Here is a 13,337-nt window from a genome sequence, read left to right as displayed (position 1 = left end):
GTGTTGCCCATACATGTGTAATTTTAAGACTAGAGCAGGGTGTCAGTCCCCCACCATGGCCTGTTGATGGGGTCCGTCTGGAGATGGCAGGCAGGCAGGATGAGGGGACAGCCCTGGGAGTCCCCTGGGTGCACTGGTTGGGCGTGTTGGCCCAGCTGTCCAGCCGCTTGACCCTTGTGAGCATAATGTGCAGTGGAGAGGCAGGCCGTTATTGTTTATGCATGCAGTGGGCTGACCGTGACAACAGGAGACTGGACAGGAGGGAGAGAGGGTTCTAGAGGCCTCAGAGAGCAGGGAGGGGGAAGGGAGAGAGAAGGTGACAGAGGAGGGGAGCGAGAAGGTGACAGAGGAAGGGAGAGAGAAGGTGACAGAGGAAGGGAGAGAGAAGGTGACAGTACAAAACAGGAGGATATGAGGATGTACGGTGGATGAAGACAGGCAGTGGAAGGGAGGAGTGACGAGAAGGGAGGAGTGATTAGAAAGAAGGAGAAAGAGAGAAACAAAGGGTAGGCAATAAGTAACAGATCGAGAAAGAGACATGCTTGACTCAGCCTTTATCCTGGCTTGATCAATCTACTCCAGCACCTTATTGGATTTTCCCCTCAAAGTCCCCTTCCATGTGACACAGTCCATTCAGGTTGGGGATTCCAGCTCCTGAGGCTTAAGGAAGGAGGGGAGACAGAGAAAGGGAAAGGGAGAACAAGCCAGTAACCGCCAGTAACCGTTCCCATTCCCAAGTCCCTCTTCTCCTCCATCACTCCTCCCTGGGCTGTGTGCTCTGGTCCAGGGGGATTTGAGTCTCTGTTTGTACTTCTATTTCTACCTCTTCTACCTCTCCCCACTCACTCCATCTACCTAGCTATGCTGTCAGTCTGTCTCTCCCTCTGTCTAGCTGATGTATTATATTTCCATCTACAATGTGAGTGTGGGTTTATACTGAGTAAATCCGTGTTATCAGTGTTATTAGAGACCTGTGCAAGCCCAAGTGAGTAAATCCATGTCATTACAGATCAGATAGAGGGACAAATGGAGGAATTTAAAGCCTCGTCTCCACACAATAACCCATCTGTCTCTGTCATCACAATGATGCGCTCTCTCTCTCTCTCTCTCTCTCTACCTCTCTCTCTCTCTCTCTCTCTCTCTCTCTCTCTCTCTCTACCTCTCTCTCTCTCTACCTCTCTCTCTCTCTCTACCTCTCTCTCTCTACCTCTCTCTCTCTCTCTCTACCTCTCTCTCTCTCTACCTCTCTCTCTCTCTACCTCTCTCTCTCTCTACACCTCTCTCTCTACACCTCTCTCTCTCTACCTCTCTCTCTCTACCTCTACTCTCTACCTCTCTCTCTCTCACACCTCTCTCTCTACCCCTCTCTCTCTACCCCTCTCTACACCTCTCTCTACCTCTCTCTCTCTACCTCTCTACCTCTCTCTCTACCTCTCTCTACCTCTCTCTACCTCTCTCTACCTCTCTCTCTACCTCTCTCTACCTCTCTCTACCTCTACCTCCCTCTGCCTCTCTCTACCTCTACCTCCCTCTGCCTCTCTCTACCTCTACCTCTCTCTACCTCTCTCTCTACCTCTCTCTCTACCTCTCTCTCTCTACCTCTCTCTCTCTCTCTACCTCTCTCTCTACACCTCTCTCTCTACACCTCTCTCTCTCTACCCCTCTCTCTCTCTACCCCTCTCTACCTCTCTCTCTCTCTCTCCCTCTCTCTACCTCTACCTCTCTCTACCTCTCTCTCTACCGCTACCTCTCTCTACCTCTCGCTCTACCTCTCTCTCTCTCTACCTCTCTCTCTACCTCTCTCTCTCTACCTCTCTCTCTCTCTACCTATCTCTCTCTCTCTCAAATTCAAATTCAAATTCAAGCTGCTTTATTGGCATGAAAAACATTGTGTCAATATTGCCAAAGCAACAATGTATACAATATACATTGTAACAAAATTATAAATGATAGCAAATATAAAATATAAAATGGTAGTAAATACAAAATACAAAATTAAATACAAAAATAATAACAATAAAATGGTAACAGTCAATAGTAGAAATGTAATAAATAAAAAATCTAATTATGAAAAATGAAACTATAACAAACTTATAACTAAATAACGGTCATCTTCTCCTTTATATCAGTACTACAACTACAACCATCATTACTACGACTACTACTAACCATCACTAAACTGTTATCACTACCATTACCACCCACATTTGGAATGATAAACAGCAATAGTAATAGTAATAACAATAATAGCAATAATAAGCAAGTTACTGCTTACTATGCAGATGTTATTATTCCGTGTCCCTCAGGCTATGGCAGGAAAATACATATTTGGCTGCAATAGGAGCCATTGCTCCTTCGCCCATGAGTATTCTTAGTTTTTCCTCTGGGTTCAATTTGTAAAAATTTGGAATATGTGTAGTCATTTCTGTGAATAATGAATCTCTTTGTGAGGAATATTTATCACAGTAAAGGAGAAAGTGCATCTCTGTCTCTACCTCCCCTGTTATGCAGTGACCACATACACGCTCCTCTTTGGGTAGCCATGTATTTTTATGTCTGCCGGTTTCTATTGCCAATTGATGGTCACTCAACCTGTACTTGGTAAGGATCTGTCTCTGCTTCGTATCTCTGACAGAGTAGAGATAATCAGCCAATTCATATTCTCTGTTTAGGGTCAGATAGCAATTTAGTCGGCTTTGGGATTTTGTTTCATTTTCCCAATGTTGTAAATATGATTAATTGGATTGGTTCATGATTTTGCTTATTGGAATTCTTTCTTTTGAAGCAGTGCTGGTGTCAGCTTGGTTGGTGAGGTCCAACACCAGCTGACTGAGAGGGCTCGTTTCTGGGCTCAGCTCTTGGGTTTGAAGTGATTTAAATTGCAGACTTGAATTTGGACTTGAATTCAGATGTAGCCAAAATTTTATTGATATTTTCTGTATTTTCATTATTACTGGAAAACGGCCCAATTCTGCCCTACATGCATTAGTTGGTGTATTTCTCTGGACTTTCTCTGGACAGAATTATGCATGTAGGGCTTCAATTCGATGTTTGTCCCACATTTTAAAGTCCAGTTTATTGAGTGGCCCCCAAACCTCACTTCCTTAAAAGAGCTATTGGTAGGATTACTCTCTCTCTCTCTCTACCTCTCTCTCTCTACCTATCTCTCTCTCTACCTCTCTCTCTCTCTACCTCTCTCTCTCTCTACCTCTCTCTCTCTACCTCTCTCTCTCTACCTCTACCTCTCTCTCTCTCTACCTCTCACTACCTCTCTCTACCTCTCTCTCTTTCTACCAACCCTCTCTCTCTCTCTCTCTACCTCTCTCTCTCTCTCTCTCTCTCTCTCTCTCTACCTCTCTCTCTCTCTCTCTCTCTCTCTCTCTCTACCTCTCTCTCTCTCTCTCTCTCTCTCTCTACCTCTCTCTCTCTCTACCTCTCTCTCTCTACCTCTCTACCTCTCTACCTCTCTACCTCTCTCTCTCTCTACCTCTCTCTCTCTACCTCTCTCTCTCTACCTCTCTCTCTACCTACCTCTCTCTCTCTCTACCTCTCTCTCTCTCTCTCTCTACTCTCTCTCTACCTCTCTCTCTCTACCTCTCTCTCCTCTCTTCCTCTCTCTACCTCTCTCTCTCTCTACCTCTCTCTCTCTACCTCTCTCTCTCTACCTCTCTCTCTACCTCTCTCTCTCTACCTCTCTCTCTACCTCTCTCTCTACCTCTCTCTCTACCTCTCTCTCTACCTCTCTCTCTACCTCTCTCTCTACCTCTCTCTCTACCTCTGTGTTTTTCTAGAATAGACCAGGTGTCTAATGCAAATGTACTGCATCAGGCACAGCACATGGATAATAAGTTCATATCATAGCATTACCACTGCAAGAAAATGATGGCTAGGCATAAAGGTCATGTGTAGTTCAGCAGTACAAGGCTCCTCGAGCTAAAAAAGTAGGAGAGCTCATTTGCTAAGCTGATGGCACAGCAACATCAACCACCTAATTAGTGCCTGCGTGTTTGAGAGTGGGAGAGTGTGCGCGTGTTTGAGAGTGTGAGAGTGTCTGCGTGTTTGAGAGTGTGAGAGTGTGTGCGTGTTTGAGAGTGTGAGTGTGCCTGCGTGTGTGAGAGTGTGTGCGTGTTTGGGTGCGAGAGTGCCTGCATGTTTGAGAGTGTGAGAGTGTCTGCGTGTTTGAGAGTGTGAGAGTGCCTGCATGTTTGAGAGTGTGAGAGTGCCTGCATGTTTGAGAGTGTGAGAGTGTCTGCATGTTTGAGAGTGTGAGAGTGTGTGCGTGTTTGAGAGTGTGAGAGTGTCTGCGTGTTTGAGAGTGTGAGAGTGCCTGCGTGTTTGAGAGTGTGAGAGTGCCTGCATGTTTGAGAGTGTGAGAGTGCCTGCATGTTTGAGAGTGTGAGAGTGCCTGCATGTTTGAGAGTGTGAGAGTGTCTGCATGTTTGAGAGTGTGAGAGTGTCTGCATGTTTGAGAGTGTGAGAGTGTGTGCGTGTTTGAGAGTGTGAGAGTGTCTGCGTGTTTGAGAGTGTGAGAGTGCCTGCGTGTTTGAGAGTGTGAGAGTGCCTGCATGTTTGAGAGTGTGAGAGTGTCTGCATGTTTGAGAGTGTGAGAGTGTCTGCATGTTTGAGAGTGTGAGAGTGTGTGCGTGTTTGAGAGTGTGAGTGTGCCTGCGTGTGTGAGAGTGTGTGCGTGTTTGAGAGTGTGAGTGTGCCTGCGTGTGTGAGAGTGTGTGCGTGTTTGAGTGCGAGAGTGCCTGCATGTTTGAGAGTGTGAATGCGTGCGTGTTTGAGAGTGTGAATGCGTGCGCGCTTGAGAGTGTGAATGCATGCGTGTTTGAGAGACAGAGTGCGTGCATATGTTGGGAATTGCGCTAGTTCACGCTGGTGTTTACCCACAAGTAAAACCTAGATTGTATCCACACTGGAATTAAATCAGGAAAAACCAGGCGTTGCTAAAGTTGAGCTCGCCCTTCCCCCTGTGCCCTGATGCATGAAGGGTGGATATGTGTGCATGGGGTTAAAGTTAAACTATTCCCCTGTGGTGTGGATGGGTGTTCCTCAGGGGACAAATGCAATTAAAAAGTCATTACTGGGACACCTCAGTGTCCCCTTCCGTCTGCCCCAGGACCTTACATCCCTTTTAATCATCTGAAGAGGTTCACTCACTTCTCGCCTGCATCCCAAATGGCACCCTATTCTATTTCGTGCAGTACTCTTGACCAAGACACATAGGGCTCAAGTCAAAATGAGTGCATTACATAGGGAACATGGTGGCATTTTGGACACGACCCTCATTTATGTTTATTATATATGTTTCCTGGGAAACAGCGTTGTGAAGATAAGTGGTGAAGCAGTGGGAGTCAGGTGATGGAGTCGTTGTAGATATACTGCATGAATAATGGATGCTGGTGGAGGAACATATGCTGATGCTGCTGGAATTATAACCACCAGAGAAGACCCACACCAGGAGTTCTATTTATCCTAAGCTCCTGCCCCTGGTAAGGGAATACTGTGTACACAATACATTTTTTAACAGGAATATTGTTACAATAATCTTACTTGCTCAATATTGAGTGAGTGACCTCGCTTAATTAGTTTCCCTTTGACACACACACGTAGGTACGTATGTACAAACACTCACACACACACACACACACGCACACACACACGCACACACTTTAAATACTTCATTTGAATCCAGAAATCCCATTTCATCATATGAATTCAAACATTTCAAAGGCTGTTGATGCAAGGACACTAAAGGAAACAAAAAAGCCTTCTCCTCCACACAGCTAGGCTGCCCATAACGGCTGAAACGGAGCAGTACCTTCTCCTCCACACAGCCCGGCTGCCCATAACGGTTGAAACGGAGCAGTACCTTCTCCTCCACACAGCTAGGCTGCCCATAACGGTTGAAACGGAGCAGTACCTTCTCCTCCACACAGCTAGGCTGCCCATAACGGTTGAAACGGAGCAGTACCTTCTCCTCCACACAGCTAGGCTGCCCATAACGGTTGAAACGGAGCAGTACCTTCTCCTCCACACAGCTAGGCAGCCCATAACGGCTGAAACGGAGCAGTACCTTCTCCTCCACACAGCTAGGCTGCCCATAACGGTTGAAACGGAGCAGTACCTTCTCCTCCACACAGCCCGGCTGCCCATAACGGCTGAAACGGAGCAGTACCTTCTCCTCCACACAGCTAGGCTGCCCATAACGGCTGAAACGGAGCAGTACCTTCTCCTCCACACAGCCCGGCTGCCCATAACGGTTGAAATGGAGCAGTACCTTCTCCTCCACACAGCTAGGCTGCCCATAACGGCTGAAACGGAGCAGTACCTTCTCCTCCACACAGCTAGGCTGCCCATAACAGTTGAAACGGAGCAGTACCTTCTCCTCCACACAGCTAGGCTGCCCATAACAGTTGAAACGGAGCAGTACCTTCTCCTCCACACAGCCCGGCTGCCCATAACGGCTGAAACGGAGCAGTATCTTCTCCTCCACACAGCTAGGCTGCCCATAACGGCTGAAACGGAGCAGTACCTTCTCCTCCACACAGCTAGGCTGCCCATAACGGCTGAAACGGAGCAGTACCTTCTCCTCCACACATCCCGGCTTCCCATAACGGTTGAAACGGAGCAGTACCTTCTCCTCCACACAGCTAGGCTGCCCATAACGGTTGAAACGGAGCAGTACCTTCTCCTCCACACAGCTAGGCTGCCCATAACGGTTGAAACGGAGCAGTACCTTCTCCTCCACACAGCTAGGCAGCCCATAACGGCTGAAACGGAGCAGTACCTTCTCCTCCACACAGCCCGGCTGCCCATAACGGCTGAAACGGAGCAGTACCTTCTCCTCCACACAGCTAGGCTGCCCATAACGGCTGAAACGGAGCAGTACCTTCTCCTCCACACAGCTAGGCTGCCCATAACGGCTGAAACGGAGCAGTACCTTCTCCTCCACACATCCCGCCTGCCCATAACGGTGAAAACGGAGCAGTACCTTCTCCTCCACACAGCTAGGCTGCCCATAACGGTTGAAACGGAGCAGTACCTTCTCCTCCACACAGCTAGGCTGCCCATAATGGCTGAAACGGAGCAGTACCTTCTCCTCCACACAGCCCGGCTGCCCATAACGGTTGAAACGGAGCAGTACCTTCTCCTCCACACAGCCCGGCTGCCCATAACGGCTGAAACGGAGCAGTACCTTCTCCTTCACACAGCTAGGCTGCCCATAACGGCTGAAACGGAGCAGTACCTTCTCCTCCACACAGCTAGGCTGCCCATAACGGCTGAAACGGAGCAGTACCTTCTCCTCCACACAGCTAGGCAGCCCATAACGGCTGAAACGGAGCAGTACCTTCTCCTCCACACAGCTAGGCTGCCCATAACGGTTGAAACGGAGCAGTACCTTCTCCTCCACACAGCCCGGCTGCCCATAACGGTTGAAACGGAGCAGTACCTTCTCCTCCACACAGCTAGGCAGCCCATAACAGTTGAAACGGAGCAGTACCTTCTCCTCCACACAGCTAGGCAGCCCATAACAGTTGAAACGGAGCAGTACCTTCTCCTCCACACAGCCCGGCTGCCCATAACGGCTGAAACGGAGCAGTACCTTCTCCTCCACACAGCTAGGCTGCCCATAACGGTTGAAACGGAGCAGTACCTTCTCCTCCACACAGCTAGGCAGCCCATTCTCTGCTACTGCATTGCAAGCGGTACCAAAAGGCTCCTAAACAGCTTCTACCCCCAAGACAGACTGCTGAACAAGTCAGAAAGATCAGAACCGGACAATATACATTGACACCCACAATAACATCTGCTAAATAAACTCAGCAAAAAAAGAAACGTCCTCTCACTGTAAACTGCATTTATTTTCAGCAACCTTAACATGTAGAAATATTTGTATGAACATACCAAGATTCAACAACTGATACATAAACTCATGCTGAAAGGGCCTTCCCCAAACTGTTGCCACAAAGTTGGAAGCACAGCATTGTCTTGTGTCATTGTATGCTGTAGCGTTAAGATTTCCCTTCAGTGGAACTAAGGTTCTAGCCCGAACCATGAAAAACAGCCCCAGACAATTATTTATCCTCCACCAAACTTTACAGTTGGCATTATGCATTCAGCAGGTAGTGTTCTCCTGGCTTTCGCTAAACCCAGATTCGTCCATTGGACTGCCAGACGGTAAAGCGTGATTCATCACTGCAAAGAACGCGTTTCCACTACTCCAGAGTCCAATGGCGGTGAGCTTTACACAACTCCAGCCAACGCTTGGTATTGCACATGGTGATCTTAGCCTTGTGTGTGGCTGCTCGGCCATGGAAACCCATTTCATGATGCTCCCGACAAACAGTTATTGTGCTGACATTGCTTCTAGAGGCAGTTTGGAACTTGGTAGTGAGTGTTGCAACCGAGGACAGACGATTTTTGCGCGTTACGTGCTTCAGCACTCAGTGGTCCCGTTCTGTGAGCTTGTGTGGCCTATCATTTCGCGGCTGAGCCGTTGTTGCCCCTAGACATTTCCACTTTACAATAATAGTGCTTACAGTTGACCAGGGCAGCTCTAGCAGGGCAGAAATGGTCTTGTTGGAAAGGTGGCATCCATCCTTATTCACATGTCAGCAACGGGTGTGGCTGAACTAGCCAAATCCACACATTTCACAGTGTGTCCACATGCTTTTGTATATATAGTGTACATAAACTAATGTGTGTCTCTGTGGTTCTAGTAAATGTTAAGAGAATATGAGGTCAAATGTAAAGCTGTTGAATGGCTCTTCCCTATTGTTGGAGTTGGAGGTTAGTGGACCTTCAGATAACGTTCAGTCCTGGTCCTCAGTAAGGCTGAAGATGAGCCACCTGAAGGAGTGTAGTGTATTCTGCTCAAGCTCCTTCTCTTTCTCAGCATCTGTCTCCTCTTCTTCCATTGATTTATTTGTTCACTGTCCTCCAGCCCCTCTGACTCATACAAGTGTTCATGTACTGCTCTACTCCTATCTGCTCCAGGTTGCTTGTTGAGATGCTTCTGATTTTTTCACTCCATCCACCTTCTGATAAAAATTTTCGACACAACAATATCACAGTATCTTCTCCATGGTTTGCAGAGAACAGCACATATTGTTTGATCACCACAGATACAGTTCAGTGGGGTTTTGTTTTCCATTGTACAGAATTACCACCTGATCGAGCACGGGGCGAGTAACAGGGTGTGTGTTTGTGTATGAGTGTAGGTCTCACATGTCTAGGTCTCTTTATGCTGTATCTATTTCTCTCACCGAGGTGGAAAAGTGAGGAAATGGGTTGAGTGGGTAATTATCTTACTCGGTAAAACAGGTGGAATGATATTGCGGTTAAAGGGGCAATTTGCTGTTGCTACATCCATTTTTAGACTTTAATTCATGACAAATACCCACTAATTCCTGAATAATATTATTTCTAGATGACCGATGAGCTTAGTTCAACTGTCGTACCCATCAGAACCCAAAATAGAAGTTGTTTTACTCCAAGTTTAAAACTATAATTTGTATATCATGGATGGCTATTCCTTGAATCCATAGCTATGTCCTTGAGTTTGCGATTGGTTCCATTTTTCTAGCCCTCAGCTGTTTACTTAACCCTTGTGTTGTCTTAAGGGTAAACAATGATCCGCCACTACGTTTAACAGCAGAGAAAACCCCCTAAAACATATTTTTTCAACTTGAAATGTGATGACTTTTCCTAGAGTGACCCCAACGTTAGAAAAAGTTAAACAATCGCCATTGTTCATATTTCCTTGAAAGCTGTACACCACCAGGGTACAAAGATTGTCTTAGGGTCATTTTTGACCCGGCAGTCCAAAAATAATTTACACACACACTGAGAAATTGAGATTATGTGTGCTACTGATTGAACTCAGCCAGCAGCTCCTGAAGAGAAAGATCACCATGATTGACAGAGTTAGAAAGAACAAGTCTGAGCTCCCCCCTGCACACCTCACAACAAGGGGGGGAAGGCCTTCTCATCAAAGTTTACCTTCACGCTCACCACCACTCTAGTTTCTAACTTCCCAAAGAGGAACAAGAATGTGGTCTTCCTGAGCACACTGCACAAAACATCTGAGATCAGTGATCGTGAGGACAGGAAGCCAGCCATCATCCTGGACTACAACCACAACAAAGGAGGCGTGGACAACCTGGACAAGGTGATTGGAACTTACAGCTGCAGGAGGATGTCTGCCCGCTGGCCCCTGGTCATCTTCAATAACATCATTGATGTGTCCTCATACAATGCCTTTGTGATATGGAACAAGATCAACCCTACCTGGATGCCTGATAAGAGGAACAAGAGGGTGTTCCTGGAGCAGCTGGGAAAGGCACTTGTAACCCCACACATTCAAAGAAAGGTGCGCCTCCACCGCACAACTGCAGCGCTTGTGAAAGCTGTTCAGGGGTCTGAATCTTGTCCTGACAGTGGTGGGCCGTCAGGGCCAGCAAGGCCTTCTCTGCTGGCCTAAACATTATCAGAATATAATTGTTTTTAAATATATTTTCCCACAAATATGTATTAAATTATTCCCCAGAGTAAGAGTTACACTCTTCATTTTATAGCGTTCCTCTTGGTTGCACTGCTTCCAGCCCCAGGTTGAGATTTGGAGGGCTGGTCTTTATGTTAGATATTTTATCCAATCATATTCAGCCATCATGTGTTGCCAGGGGTCTAAAATCTGCCCTCAGGCCTTCCGAATCAACAGTGTGGGCGCTTGTAGCTTAAAGTGAATGGAAATTAAAATTTAGTGTCAACCAATCAGCTTTAGAGTTGGCTATTGTACGCCTGCTGGCTGGCTCCAGTGTTACACAGGAGCCAGCTAGCAGGCGTAGTGCGTGCACGTCTTTTGATTGGATTACCAATATTGAGAGGCAGGTCCTATATGGGCAGGTCTCAGAACTAGGAAACTGAAATTGATCAACAAATTAATTTGCGTACTACTAAACAGTTTTTTCAACCCACAATGGCGGAAGGAGAAGATATCGATTTGGTTGAGGATATAATTATAACGCCATTCTCAAGACAAACTTTTCAAGAAAAGTTAGACATAGTCAGGAGAGGTAGATGCCGACCCTACAAAGCCTGTCACAGGCGGGAAAGGGGTTCGTTCGCCACTTTCAATTATGGGCGCTATCAATGAGCAGGCTCCGAGAAGCACTGCAAACTGTACTGCTGGGAATGCCTATTATTTGCAAGTGATCGATTTGGTGTTTGGAGCCACACTGGTTTGCAAACCTGAGTTATCTAACCAAGGCAGCAACGAGACACCAAAGTACGGCTGGGCACTTACAAGCAATGGTGCTTTTGAAAACTTTTGGGGACACCCGAGTGGATCCACAGTTCAACGAACAAGCGCGCAGGGCAACGAAGCTGCACAATGAAAAGGTATTGTACTCTTCCCCTGCAATTCTCTGAATAAAAATGTCAATTTCAAGGTGACGCAACGCCTGGTTTTCTGCGTTTCTGTCTAAATGCATAGTGTCTAGAGCCATGGCATCATAATGATGGTAATAAGAGGTGGATTAATTCGGGTGGGACTGTGTAGGACTTCACTGAAGGCCCAGGCCCCAGAACCACGGCACGCTACTGTGTCCTGATGCACCTGAGGCTGCAGCAGGCAAGAGGAGGAGATGCCAATTCTGCCCCCCAAAGAAGGACTGTTAGACAAATACTATACACTGTGCATGAGAAATACATCTGCAAAGTCCATGCACACACACTTACATACTGTCCTACATGTGCTAATTAGAGTTGATTGAGTTATGTTCTTCACGTTTTTGTTTTGTATCTATTATCTTATTGTTGTTGTTTATACACTTTGTGTGTGGGCAAATGATTAAAAAAAATAGGAGAAGACTAATATTTTGTAGTTGGAATTCCTCATTGTACAGTGTAAGTATATATCACTATGTTGCCAAAAAAGTCTTATTGTTTCCCTTCAATAAAATACATTCAAAACTACTTTCTGCACATTTCTGCTACTGTCTTAGGCTATATAAGTGATATCTCTTGCTAAAAAAATAAAATGTTTACACCTATGTAGTACCTTTAGCAACAATAATAACCTCTACTTTAGTAAAGAAAACAATTATGACAGGTGTTGTAATAAAAACGAGAGCTGTCCACTGATTAAATGCAGTCTTTCTGCATTGTGAAGAGGGAAAACCCAGATATTCACAAAGTTTGCGATGAATGATAGGTTGTTTCTTCATGCAAAATAGATTTGGGCTTTAAAATTCAATTAAGATGCTTTATTTTAGGGGTTTAGTGAAGGCGGGTCATTTTTTCCCCTTAGGACAAAGGGAGTATACAGAATGTTAAGACTACACAAGGGTTAATCAGTGGCGGGGTGTCCACTTTTTGTAGTTCAAACTGCAGATTGTCCCTTTAGCTTTGAGTTGTTTAGAGAGTAATTTAGCTGTTATATGTGTGTGTGTTGGCGTGTGTGTGCGTATTTTACTCTCCGCAGGCATGGTCCAAATGAATCCATTCAATCTATCCAGTTCTCTGTACAGGGGACTGGATAGGGCAATTTGTAGTGCTTGGGATGTTTCTGTCTTTTGTCTTCCGACGGCACAGCTGAATGGGTTTCTGATCTTACCAATTGTAAGTCCCTTTATTAATTGTATGTCTCTCGGGATAAAAGTGTCTGCTAAATGAGTAAAATGTAAATGATTTGGGCCTGTGGTGGTTAAAAGCTTTACCTGGGGCGGGAGAAACATGAACACATCTGTACACCATCAGGAGATGAACGACTTGACCCTGTAGCAGAGAGGAAGAGGTGAAGTGAGACGGTTTAACCTGCCCAAATTCTGTCCACGAAAATAAGACCACTAAATTAGGAATTTTTGTATGGAGGTCAGTGACAGTGTCAAATTCAGTCAACAGAAAATGGCACTGCTAATTTGCTCCACCTGCCTTCCATCTTTGAGGACGTGCATTGCCATTGTTAGAGCGGTCTCTCAACTCTCTTGTCAAAATAATAATCTTAATCTTTGCCAGTACTAAGTTCCACCCACAATTCCCACTGCAGCTCACTGCTGTCAGAATGTAGTACCTTGATGAAGAGGGGGTATTGTAGCTTTTTGTAGTTGAAGGTCTCCTCTGCGGACTCTGCCTTTGTGTTTGTGAAGAACAAGAATTATCAGCTGAAAAAGAGACTGATAAGTGCTTTAGAAAGTCATGTTTTATTCTACACGACCAGCAATGAACATATAGATTAAATTATTGTAAAGATAAGGAGAGGTCTGTCTGTGATAAAGAGATGCTCTGCTTTTTTGACACCACACTCCACAAAGCAAGTCCTGCAGGCTCTA

Source organism: Oncorhynchus masou, chromosome 33 (assembly GCF_036934945.1).
Source record: "Oncorhynchus masou masou isolate Uvic2021 chromosome 33, UVic_Omas_1.1, whole genome shotgun sequence".
Taxonomy (NCBI): domain Eukaryota; kingdom Metazoa; phylum Chordata; class Actinopteri; order Salmoniformes; family Salmonidae; genus Oncorhynchus; species Oncorhynchus masou.
Note: the sequence above shows the minus strand (reverse complement) of the source record.